This window comes from Echeneis naucrates, chromosome 5 (assembly GCF_900963305.1).
Source record: "Echeneis naucrates chromosome 5, fEcheNa1.1, whole genome shotgun sequence".
NCBI lineage: Eukaryota > Metazoa > Chordata > Actinopteri > Carangiformes > Echeneidae > Echeneis > Echeneis naucrates.
This window is the reverse complement of record NC_042515.1, coordinates 25,698,202-25,711,057: the sequence shown is the minus strand read 5'-3', so window position 1 is coordinate 25,711,057 and position 12,856 is coordinate 25,698,202.

The window sequence follows — 12,856 nt, the reverse complement described above, 5'->3', positions numbered from 1 at the left end:
AACTGGTGACATTAAATTGACCGTAGGTGTGAATGTGAGCGTGAGTGGTTGTTTGTCTCTGTTTGTTTTTGTGTGTTGGCCCTTAAATTAATATTAATATTAATATTTAAATTAATATTTACTTTGTTTAATAGCTTAAGTCAATTTTAAAAAATAAATAATCAAATCAAAGTAAAAAAAATTATCAAAGTGAGGTGCAATCATAGCCCAGCAAAATATCCCTTATCTTTTTGAATGACGTTTTCATTTTTAACTGCTTCCAAGTACGCTTCTCCCCTGACTGCACCCACATGAAAACCTGATTTTATTCCCATTTATATTTATAACTGTAAGCTACGATCTCTTAAGATTAAATGTAAAATCAGTTGAAGAGTACATCCAAACTTGTGCGTTGACTCGGGTAGTAATTTCTTCATATGCTGTTTCTCCTTCGCTACTACAGCGGTGTTACATTTATGGTGAAACATGTGCTCATACTCTCCATAGGCCTGCATTAAGACCTCCAACTCCATTGGGTTGAAATAACTGGATCTTTTTTTCCTCTCTGTTGTCATGGTGACTCGTGGTATCTGTACTCCATTGATGATTGATTGAACCAACTCAGATCTGCTGTTCTGGAACCGAATACTCAGAGTTTCCTGTCTCAGAGTAAGTCAACTTCAACTCAGAGTTCAGGGATAGACTCAGAGTCATGGAAAAAATTATTAGACCACCCTTTTTTTCTTTAATTTCTTGTTTATTTTAATGCCTGGTACTACTAAAGGTACATTTGTTTGGACAAACATAATGATAACCACAAAAATAGCTCATAAGAGTTTTATTTAAGAGCTGATATCTAGCCATTTTCCATGGTTTTCTTGATAATAACCTAAATCAAGTTTTTACATCAATAGCTATGGCATTGTACTGCCAAAAACATTGCTTTTATACATTCAATGTTTTCTTTTCTGTCTGTTTTAGCGATACACATGATACACTTTAGTACTATTTACAATTAACTTCATCATTAACTTGTAATTATCAACAGTCACTCTCTCAACTTCAAGTGACTTTATTTATTGACAATGTTGCCAAATCATCAAAATACAATTTGTCCAAGTATTTGGACAGTACACAATAAAATGAATATTAACACAATGTTAAGATTGTTAAGAATAATATGATTAATAAAGAGTAGTTTCAAATACAATGCATGTGTGGCTATAAGGGATTTTCTGACATCTATTTAATATGCTTACCTCTTACAGATTTGAAGAATACCAGATGAATAAAAGCATAACAAATGAACCACAACAGGCTTCAATCTCATAATTCCTGGACAATCGTGTAGGGCATTGCAGCATGAGTCATCCACAGCAAAAAAGCTACCACCAATGCAATACTTTCTGACTTGATTATTGACGGCAACTTGCCCTTGTCTATTGTAGAAAACAAGAGTTTTTGGCACTTGACAGTAAGTACAGCCAAGTGTGTCGCAGAACATTGACATCAAAAACAGAGAACCTTGCTGAAGAGAGACATTCAAAATTAAAGACTCAATTGAGCAACACCGACCATATTTCAGTAACTGTGGATATTTGGTCTGTGGTGTCACTGTGAACTGGATCGAGGCAGAGAGGATACAGCTAAAGTCCAATCTCTTGAATTGCAACTGCTTCAAAGGCTCAGACACAGCTGAAAGAAACTGTGACCAATTTGAGGCAATATGTGATTAATACAACATCAAAGGTAAATTGGATTACATTATTAGTGACAATGCTGCTAAAATGCAAAAAGCATTCACTGTGTGCTTCCCCAGTGAGGATGATGATGACGAGGATCATCTTGATGACCCTCAGCTGTGGTTTCACTTAACCCTGGAATATCAGCAAACAGTAGATACTGCTGTAGCAAAGAAACAGCGATGTGTTTGATGCTGAATTTGGGGAACAGAAAAGCATCCCTGCTGCAGTTAACACAAGATGGAACTCAACACTGAGGCAACTGAAGGCAGTTCTGCAGTGTGATCATCTAAAGCTCTGTGCTTTTCTAGAAAAGGCTGGGCACAAGGAGTTCATTTACAGCATGGGAGTGGAATCTGTTGAAGGAGTTGGTGGACATCTTGAAGCCATTTGGAGAAGGAACTGATTTGACACAGGGGGATAAGGTAGTCACAATCAGTGCTGTTGTTCCGTTTGTCTTGTCTCGCAATCACCACCTTGAGAAGCTAAATTCTCAAGTCCGTTTCCTGAGCGGCCTGGTCAGAAGAGTCCAGGAATCCTTGAACAAAAGATTTCTTGGAATCTTTATCAATGTGAAAATGGCCAGGACACAAGTTGGGATCACTGCCCCCTTTTCAGATCCAGATCATTGAACATGAAGACTCTTTCTTCACTGATCCAAGTGGCCATCAGAGCATTGGCAGTGCCTGCCTCCAGTGCTCCAGTGGAGCGGGTTTTCAGCCATGGTGGTGTCACACTATGTCCCATATTGCTAATTGGAAAGTTTAGGGCAGCATGCTCAGGGCCAATGAAATTAATCTTTTCTTCAACAGCTTTGAAACTATATGGCCTTTGCCCATCCCCTGCAGGAGTCCTCTGTTATATATCCCCAGACATCAGCCAGTCCATTCTCGTAGACCTCCATCAATGACTAGTAACTCACAAAAGATGAGATTTTAACATTCTGCTCATGACTTAGATTAATGTCATATAAAGTAATAATTCAATCATCAGATTTCATTAGTATAGTAGTTTGTAATTTAACCTACTTTAACAGCCATATTTGTAAATAGCTGCTATATTCTCTCCAACCAATGCCATTGGATAAGCCAAGGGGGTTCATACATTGTCCTTGTCAGTATTATATAAACTGAACCAAGTGTACAATTGTCTATTGTGGAATTTCGACTAGTCAGTTAGAGACTAAATGAAAGAATAATTGTCAATGGTTGTCTGTCAACATTGTGTTGGAAAAACATAGTGGTAGCTAGAGAGGATGACTGAAGGACAATGAAATCAGGTTCTGCTAGTTTAAAAGAGAAAGATTTAACTGGGCATACGGAGGTAAAAAGTGTCTTCAATGACTCACAAGCTCAACTGACCAGTGATAAAAATCTTGTTATCATTGACCTAGATTCTAAAGATGAAAAGAGATGAGGAAATTACAGTTAGGGTTAGGGTTCACAATTACTAAAACAGTAAACCCCATTCTTAGTTGTCTAAATCATTTTTGGAATTGAACACTCTTTTGGCCAAACCTTAAACACTGTTCAGGTAATTGTGTTGCAAAAATATAAACACTGGCAGCAAATGTGAACACAACTCCAACACAGCTGTCATCTTTTACACACAGCTCAAAGTTGGACACCTTATGATGTGATCAAACCAACTGGGCGGGATAAAAGTCAATTCAGAGTGAACAGATGGTGCGTGAATCCATCTACAATGGACAGAGACATGCAGTGAGGGAGAGGAGGAAGAATTTGTGTGAAAAGTGGTGAACGAGGAAGACCAAAAACGATTGTGACTGATGAAATCTGGGCAACTATTGTTCACCATGCCTTTGTTCATGTGATGGCAATGAGCGAAGAAGGACAAAGAGTCCAACCCATTTTGAGCAGATTCTCTGTGGCCACTTTCATCAAGACATTCAGGGAAGATAACAGGCAATGTTTCTTCATGATATTTGACATACAGGACACTTATATAGTAAGTGCTGTAATGTCCATTACATCCCTTGTTTACTGGCTGTGTATGTATTTGCATTTTACCCTTTGAAGGATTGAAAGACGACCAAATGAGGGTGGAAGGATTGCTCTTTTCTGCCAACAACAAGAAACCCTCATTGTTGAAATGGCCCTTCAAAATTTTTTTTTTCCCAATAGCTGAAACACATTTCTTGAAACCTCCACCCATTTTCTCAAAACCTTAAACATTTATCCAAAAATTCTCACCATATTCACAAAACCCCAGGGTTAGGGGTTAGGGTGCGCTAGACACTACATAAAATATATAACAAAAAACTTAGGAAACAGTGGGATGCACTGCTTGCTGATCCAGCCAATCACGGGCAGCCACATTATCCTGTAGTCCACACAGAAATGTAAGGAGATGGTTAATGTTACATGGCTGCACAAAGGGTGACATTGTGGATTTGTGTTTGAGAGTTTGAGAATATGGGTGAAGGTTTCAAGAAACGTGTTTTTGCAATTAGGAAATAATGTAAATTCACAATGCCCCCTAGTGGTATTAACATGTCTCTGCAGACGGAACTCAGACATTAGGGCCCAACCCTAAAGTAGCCCCTATCCCAGCGGTGAGTCATTACTTTTCAATCAAGCACACTCACATCAGGCAAACATTTCAAAATAAAAATCAATTTTGATAATTTAATTGGTCTCCTTGGCCCAGAGCTGGGCATTGTATAACCCAGTGGTCAGATCCAGCCCACATGATGGTTAAAGGGTAAACTTTAGCCTTATGAGGCAAAACTTTGGCCTCATAGGTAAAATGCTACAGTCTGTCCTTGACCTCGTGGGCCGGAACGAATGGTAATGCAGGTTGGACAACACCCAGGTCTAAACCGTCAAGTAGCATGTGTGCAAGAGTGGAAAAAGAAACAAAGTAGATAAAAAAATCTGACTTTCTACTTTGTCCAATTTATTTACTAACACCTTTTAATGTTGATAGACAAAGTCACAAAATTTGTGGTGTTAAATGATTAAAAAAGAAAAAGAATGTGAATGCACTGTCCAAGTTGGCCACACTGTTTCCACACATTATTGCTTTCCCATCACTGTATGAAATGTGATGATTATGGCTAAGGTAGAAAATTTCATGGTAAGCCATTGAGAGACAGAATTTAAGAAACTGGCAACTATAACTAAGTACTTTTTTAAAGTAAAGAACCCAGCACAGCTTGGTAGTGAAGTGATAGTGGGTAGGGACTGTTCTGGGATTGGGCCAAAATCTGACTGTGCATCAGCCACAAACATTCAGTTTGTATTTCATAGGGGCCTAATATTTGTTCTTTCCTGGCTGACTTTCCAGGTATTTCACCTCTTTCTTATATTTGAGGTTAGTTAGTCTTTATAGAGCGTTCAAAGTTTGGCTGACATTATGTTGGGATCATAAAGCCATTACACACAAATACACGATAACAAATGTATTTAATTTCCCCACAAAAACAATGTACACAATATACACAGTTTACCTCCCAACCAACACAAAATTGCATACACTGCATGGTCTACATACAAAACAGCAGAAGAATTATTTACTGTATACAGTTACAGTAAAAAACAAACAAACAAAAAAACTATGCTACAACCTCTGTTATGTTTTGGTGTGGTCACAGCACCTCATCCACATCACAAACCATGTTTTCCCTGGCTAAGCAGCAGGGGAAATATCTCCTAGTGTGGCCAATCCAGCCATGAAAAGCATCAACTGCTATATCTCCACATGCGTCTTCCATAGCTTGGAGAAGGGGTGTACAGTTTGTGGATTTCAGTCATACACTTTCCATCTCCAGGCAGAAAGAACCTCCTTGATAGGATTGAGGAATTGAGAACATGGAGGGAGATAAAGTACAAAGTGTGGGTGGGCACTGAACCAGTGACAAATAAAAGCAGCCCGGTGGAAACTTATATTGTCCCAAATGTCAACGTACCTGAGCTGCTCTGGTGGAATGATTGTGTTGTGTAGGGTGTCCAGGAATGTCATCAGATAGGCAGTGTTGTAGGGCCAAAGATAACACGGTGATGGATGACGCCGTAGTACGTAATCGCTGCACACATCGTGATGTTGCCTGGTCAGGGACTTCAACAATGGCACACTGGCTGATGTATAATAAAATACTAAAATTGTGTAAATACTGTCTAGGAATACACAGTAGGAATACATTTACCAAATACTTGAAACATACTTTATTTTTACAGTCCTACAGAATAGTCCATAGGCAATACTGTAGTACTGTACTCATTGAGTACTGTATTGATATGCAATTTCCTACTGAGAGTAGATTTCTTTCCTATTCCCATTTTGGAAAGTTCAGAAAGTTGCACCTGTTGCCCTTTAATGCTAAAGCTCTTCCTGTATTGATAATTGTAAAGCTATGTGATAGATGTGTGCGCATAGTAAGGCAATAACTTAAATTAATGTGTGTTTCTTGTGAAAACAAGAGGTTTTCTTCATGAAAATTGTACCAGAGTCGGGGTTTAAGTGGGTTTGGAGAGCTGCTGCTTCATGATGGATCCCTGTGTTTAAGTACAATATTGCTTCAAGCTCTGCCCTCACATTTCCTTCTTCTATCTTTTTCATTACATTATTTATTTATTTATTTTTAATCAATCAATTAATTCATTAATTCATATGTTTTTTCCCTTTTCTTTCTTTGGTGTTCTTGTTTCTGCTTTGTATGATTACATATGTTCGGCGATGGGTTTTTGTGGTTGTGTATAGTATATTTCATATGTATGTTGTGTGTGTAATATTTCAATAATTATATGAATTGTTCAAATGAAATAAAAAAACAAATCAGCACAAAGGTGATCGCAAAAAAAAGAAAATTGTGTCAAATACAGAGAATTCTGTGTAGTGTTTTGAACAAAAGTGTGTTTTCAGAACTGCAATTTGAGTGTAAAGCAGGAATTGTGCTTGTAATTCTGCAGAATTGGTTTAGGGGGTCGGTGCACATTGGTGGTGGTTGGTGCACACATAGGGTGTTGTGGTCATTGTGTCTCAAGTACCAGAAAATGTGTGTAGATAATTGAGAAAAACTTTAACTTGCTTATAGGATTCAAGTTAAAAGATAAACAACAAACAAGCTGATGTTTTGGAAAGACTACCGTCTAGGTGTCCAAAGTTGTGTCAGGAACTTTCACGTTCAGGAAATAAAAGTTCCAGGTAATTTTTTCAACATTGGTGTTGAAGCTAAGGCAAGACCCCTTTCAAGACACCACCCAGGGGAGCCCAAGAACAAACAACAACCAGAAAATTCCTTGGCAGAAATTTCGAGAGTGACTCGGGGGGCTGCTGCCAGGACGGGGACGATGCGTTGACCACGATGTTAGGAACTGATGAAGCCCTTTGGATAAGAGGCACAATGTCTTTGACGAAACCTAAGTCCTGAGTTCAGTTGCTTTCAATTCAATTGTTGACCGGATATTACTGTGACCTGCATGAATGAGAATATACACAGACAGACCTATGTCTTTAGACACACAACTATTTCATTGAGACATCTACTTCACACATACACCCTGTGACACTATTGTAAAAACTGACAAATTCTGTTGTGTGTCTGTGTGTGCCAGCTGTGTTTCTGTTTGTCTCATTCTTTGCGTTCCTGTGTGCGTGTGCATATTTTCCCTGTGTGTGCGTCTGTATATTTGTCTCTGTGTGTGTGTTTGTATATGTGTGTGAGTGCCTCTGTACATTTGTCGCTGTTTATTGCTGTAAATATGTATGAGTGAATCTGTATATCAGTCTCTGTGTATGTTCTGCAATCTAACGAAATTGTCAGTAGTAACAGTTGATCAGCAGCTCTCATATTAGAGGAGTCTGATGACATCATTGATTTGTCAGAGTCAGAGAAGAAGTCCTTCAAACTGATGACCATAGTCATAGTGTTCATCAGCTGTGTCTTTGTGTCTGTTTTTTTTGTGTGTGTCTGTGTATTTCTATTTGTCTGTGTATGTCTGTAATAATGTGCTTATGTATAGGGCTGTCTGTCTGTATATTTCTATCTTTGTCTGTGTGTCTATATATATGTGTGTGTGCGTCTGTATATCAGTCTCTGTGTGTTTTGTGCAGTCAAACAGAAATGTCAGTAGTAACAGTTGATCAGCTGCTCTCATATCAGAGGAGTCAGGGATGAGTACATGGAATAGTTCGAGTCAGAGAAGAAATCCTTCAAACCGATGGCCGTAGTCATAGTGTTCGTCAGCTGTCTGTTTGTGTCTGTCTGTGTGTGTGTGTGTGTGTATGTCTTTGCATATCTGTATATGTCTGTCTGTCTGTATGTATGTATGTACCTATGCATAGAGCTGTATGTCTGAATATTTGTGTCTCTTTGTACTTGCCTGGGTGCGTTTTTGGGTCCCCGTCTGTCTACAAGTGTGTGTATGTGTCTGTGTATGTCTGTATGTGGGTGTCTGTATGTGCCCTTATATCAGTCTCTGTGTCTGTCTGTATATCAGTCTCTGTGTGTTGTGCAGTCATACACAAATGTCAATAGTAACAATTGATCAGCTGCTCTCATATCAGAGGAGTCAGGGATGAGTACATGGATTTGTCTGTCGGAGCAGAAATCCTTCAAACTGATGGCCATAGTAAGTGTTTGTCAGCTGTGTGTTTGTGTGTCTTTTTCTGTGTGGGTGTGTGCATGTGTTTGTGTGTGTCAGCTGTTTGTGTAGCTCTTTGGGTTTGTCTGTGTCTGTGTATGTGTTTCTGTATGTATGCATGTGTCTATGTATAAGGCTGTCTATCTGTGTATTTGTGTCTCTTTATATGCGTCTGGCTGTAGGTGTCTGTGTTGTCTGTATGTCCGTATCTCAGTCTCTCTGTGTGTCTGTATGTCGTTATATCAAACTCTGTGTGTGTCTGTATATCAGTCATTTGGAGAAAATGACGTGCAGGATAACAATACTGACTCTTGGCTCTGCACATTATAGGCACATTGTTTAAGGTACACGCGTCATTTTCTCCAAAGTAGTAGAGAATCTTGTCCTCTTTTGAAAAATGTCTTTAACAGTCAGACAAACCAAATTTGAACTGTGCCCTTCTAAAGGACATGCTCACCCCTTGTCTCTCCTATTACTCCCCATGTATTTTTGTCTGGCTGGAGGGAGAGGAGTTAATATTATCATATGTTTTCAAATTGCTCCCGTGTCCACATTTTACATCATAGAAACACAAAAATACACACATAGCTTCAGACACTTGTTGAGGCGCTCAGCGTCTGCTCCGTTTTCTGATAAGAGTTACAGTTTCGTCACAAATTGCCCTAGAGTGAGAGGCTCGCCGACAGAAATGAACCTGTTTTCCAATGGGCTTTCTGAGAAGGAGCCCGAGTCACTGATAATAAACGCACAGGATAACAATAGTGACTCTTGGCTCTGCACAGAGGCACTAATAAGTGTCGTGCTCCCAGCTACATGCAGTTTCATAGAGGAAATGTTCTCATTCATCTTACAGTGAGGAACTGGATCACTGACTGGGGACTTGTAGTGGGGAATTTGTGAGGATCCCAACCATGCCAAGCTGAGGAAAAAAAATATCAAATGTTTTGTATTAAATTGTGGTGAGCCGGATACTCGTTTCAGCCGAGTATCCTGCAATTTTGACAAATACGAGTACCATACGGGTAATACTAGTCAACATCCGTATTTGGGCTGAAGGAAAATGCTCCTCAGGGCGCCCTGTGATAGAGACAGAGCGCAACGCGTCATATTGCGAAAGCCACGCCCACTGGTGGGGAAAACCAGTGGGCGCGGCTGCAAAATCGGAGGCACAATTAAAAGTAGTTCGCTTCGAACATTATTTCAATATGTCACATGATTATTTTGACATGCTAGCTGACCGGAGAAAACTGCAGAGTTTATGTGTATTAATCATACTTAAGGACAACCCCAGAGCTGTTGTGCGCTAGTGGCGATGCTAGCACCACTTGGAGAAAGGAAACAAATCATCTGAAAACTATCCAGATTGACGAAGCCTGTCTCGTGTCTCCTGTTGATTTTGCATTACGGACATCGAATTATCTACTGACACCTTTGGTTTGAACATTGTCTGGTGTACGCCGATTCTCGGAACAAGGACTGAAAGAATGAAGCTAGTTGACAAACTAGCGGGCGGCTAAGCTAACAGACGCTACCTCGCGTTACCTAGCAACATGGGTCAGAAGAAGGCACTGACAGCCGAGGAGGGTGATGACATTAAGAAGTCTCTGGACTTCTTGTCTGAGGGGATTTTAGTTATGAAACTGCAGCAGAAGTCCATCCTGGACCTGGTGGAGGAGGTGAAGGCTCTCCGGATCTAGAACGCCGAAAGGAGTGGCGTCAGCTCAGTAGAGTAACAGGTTGCCTTCTTCAATCCAAAGGGACTGAAATTGATTTCAACAACATTGAGGAATGCCACCCTCTGCCACGGAGAGAAGACGCGACAAGCGAGCCGTGATCGTAAGATTTGTCAACAGAAAACACAAAATCGCACTGTTAAAACAAGGAAGGATCAAACGTATTCATCAATGAGCATCTGACCAAACGAAACACCGATATCTCCAGAAAAGCACGCCTCATGAAAAAACAGGGAAAAAAATCAACACACATGGTCATCAAACTGGAAAATATTTATTAAACTAAACGGTACACCGGAGCAAGTCAAAGTTGAATGAAGAAGGAAGTGGTCATCACAATCTGGACTGTAAGGTATGATAACTCATTCACAACACACCAACATGATACAGGCTGAAAGAATTCAGTCATCTACGACTGGGGATAATGAGGATATAATTCAAAGGATTTATGCTCAAGAAGGACTGAAACTGGGAACATTTCAATATTTCAATAATTCAATAATTCAATAATTTACTGGACTTGGAGCATGATATAGACCCAGACAATAATTTCTTCTCTAACATTAATGACAATTGTTGCTATTACACAGATGAACAGTTCAACGAGATCATTAAAACAGACAGCAAATTATCAATAATTAATTTCAATATCAGAAGTCTCGGTGCAAACTTCAACAAAATCAAGGACTATTTACGTCAGTGTAAAATACCGTTCAAAATAATTGCAATATCAGAGACATGGATCAATGCAGACAAAGGAATGGATACAAATTTCACTGGGTATACAGAAAGAACAAGAGTGGAGGAGGAGTGGCTGTGTATGTGGAGAAAAACTTGAATCATAAAGTGGTAGAAGATATGACAATTGTGACTGACTTATTAGAATGTATAACAATTGAAATATGTGAAGAAAATTATAAAATGTAATAATCAGCTATATATACAGAGCACCATGCTCTAGTGTTGAAGCATTGAAGGACTGGATAGGGGAAATGTTTTCAAAAACTAATCAAAAAGTTTTTTTCATCTGTGGTGACTTGAATATTGATCTGCTTAATCCAAATAAATGCAAAAAATGACAGATTAATTTATCAATACAATGTACAGCATGAGTTCATATCCAAAAATCACCAGACCTAGTAGAGTCACATCCCATCGTGCTACTTTAATTGATATTGCGGTGTTTGCAGTTTGGATTGTTTCCCAGGTTGACGTGGCCACTGTCAGTATATGAAATTCCAATATCGGCTGCAGAGAAAATGGAAAGACTAGTAAGCCTTTACATTAGGAAGTGGCTCTGGGTTCTGAGATGTTTAAGCACTGTGGCACTGTATAGGAAAGGCATACTTCAGCTCCCAGTATCTAGTCTAGTGGAGGAGTTTAAATGTACTAAGGTTAGGACAGAGCTCCTGTTATCTGGGAGTAAAGATGTGGTTGTTAGTAAAGTGGTTCCAAACCCAACCAAGGGGAGAAAATGGAATCCAAGAATGGCAGTGCAGGAAGCAGAAGCAGCTCTTAGGCATACAGAGATTGTGGGTAATGTACAGATAGGCCGGGGAGGCTTGGGGCTTGGCTCAGGCAAACCGGTGTGGAGTAGAGCAGATCCCAAAGAGAAGAGGAGGCTAATTGTAGAGCAGGTTCGTAGACAGGAGGAAATATTAAGAGGTGTGAGGGCAGTGGCTCAGGCTAAGCAGGGACAGTGGTTGAACTGGGAAGGTGTAGAGAAGAAAAAGCTTAGTTGGAAAGAGCTGTGGAGTATGGAGGAAAGTAGGATTAGATTTTTGATAGGGGCAACATATGATGTCTTGCCAACTCCCCAGAACCTAAAACTCTGGGTAAATGGAGACTCGTTATGTTCGTTGTGTTCAGGTACTGCAACTTTAAAGCACATCTTGTCCGGTTGTAAGGTTAGTCTCTCACAAGGCTGATATACGTGGCGACATAACCAGGTTTTAAAAAGCTTAGCTGCAGGCATTGAAGATATACGGAGGCAGGCAATTTTAGGAGGGTCTAAGACAAAGAGAGTTGCAATACAGTTTGTGCAGGAAGGAGGGAAAGTTAATAAGATAATAAGGAAGCAAGGCAGCTTAGAGGATGCTAATGACTGGGAGATGCAGGTAGATCTAGGAGGAAAGCTTGTTGTTCCCCAGGAAATAGCCTGCACAACAAAGCTAAGGCCTGATATAATTTTGTGGTCTAGGAGTAGAAAGAAAGTATATTTCATAGAGCTGACTGTGCCTTGGGAGGATTTAGTTGAAGAAGCATATGAAAGGAAAAAGCTCAGGTATGCAGATTTAGGTAAGGATGCTGAGCAGCGAGGATGGAAGGTTATGATTTGTCCAGTAGAAGTAGGATGTAGAGGGTTTGTAGCCAGATCTGTTGTTGCTTTGTTGAAGGAGTTAGGAGGAAGCAGACAGAGGGTGAGGAAAATAGTGAAGGAAATGTCAGATGAGGCAGTAAGATCCAGTCAGTGGATTTGGGTTAGAAGAAGTAATAGTAGCTGGGGGCCCAGCAGGGGGAGCTCTTAAGATAGATAGGGAGAAGCAGAGGAAGAAATCCAGGAAGGGGAAGTGTATTTAAGTGGAGGGTGTGGCCTGTTTGAGCCTCTTTGCCACCATGCGGTTAGTCCAGGTGAGTTGGCCTGTGTTGGTGTGTTGATTTTATTTGAATATAGGATTGTTCAGATGAGTTTAGTTGCTGAATCTGCTAGTGTAGCTTGTAGTGCCTCCACCTCCTGCACCCTCTATACTTTCATGCCCCCTACCCAAACCAGGGTCTGTATCCCCACCCCACTTTC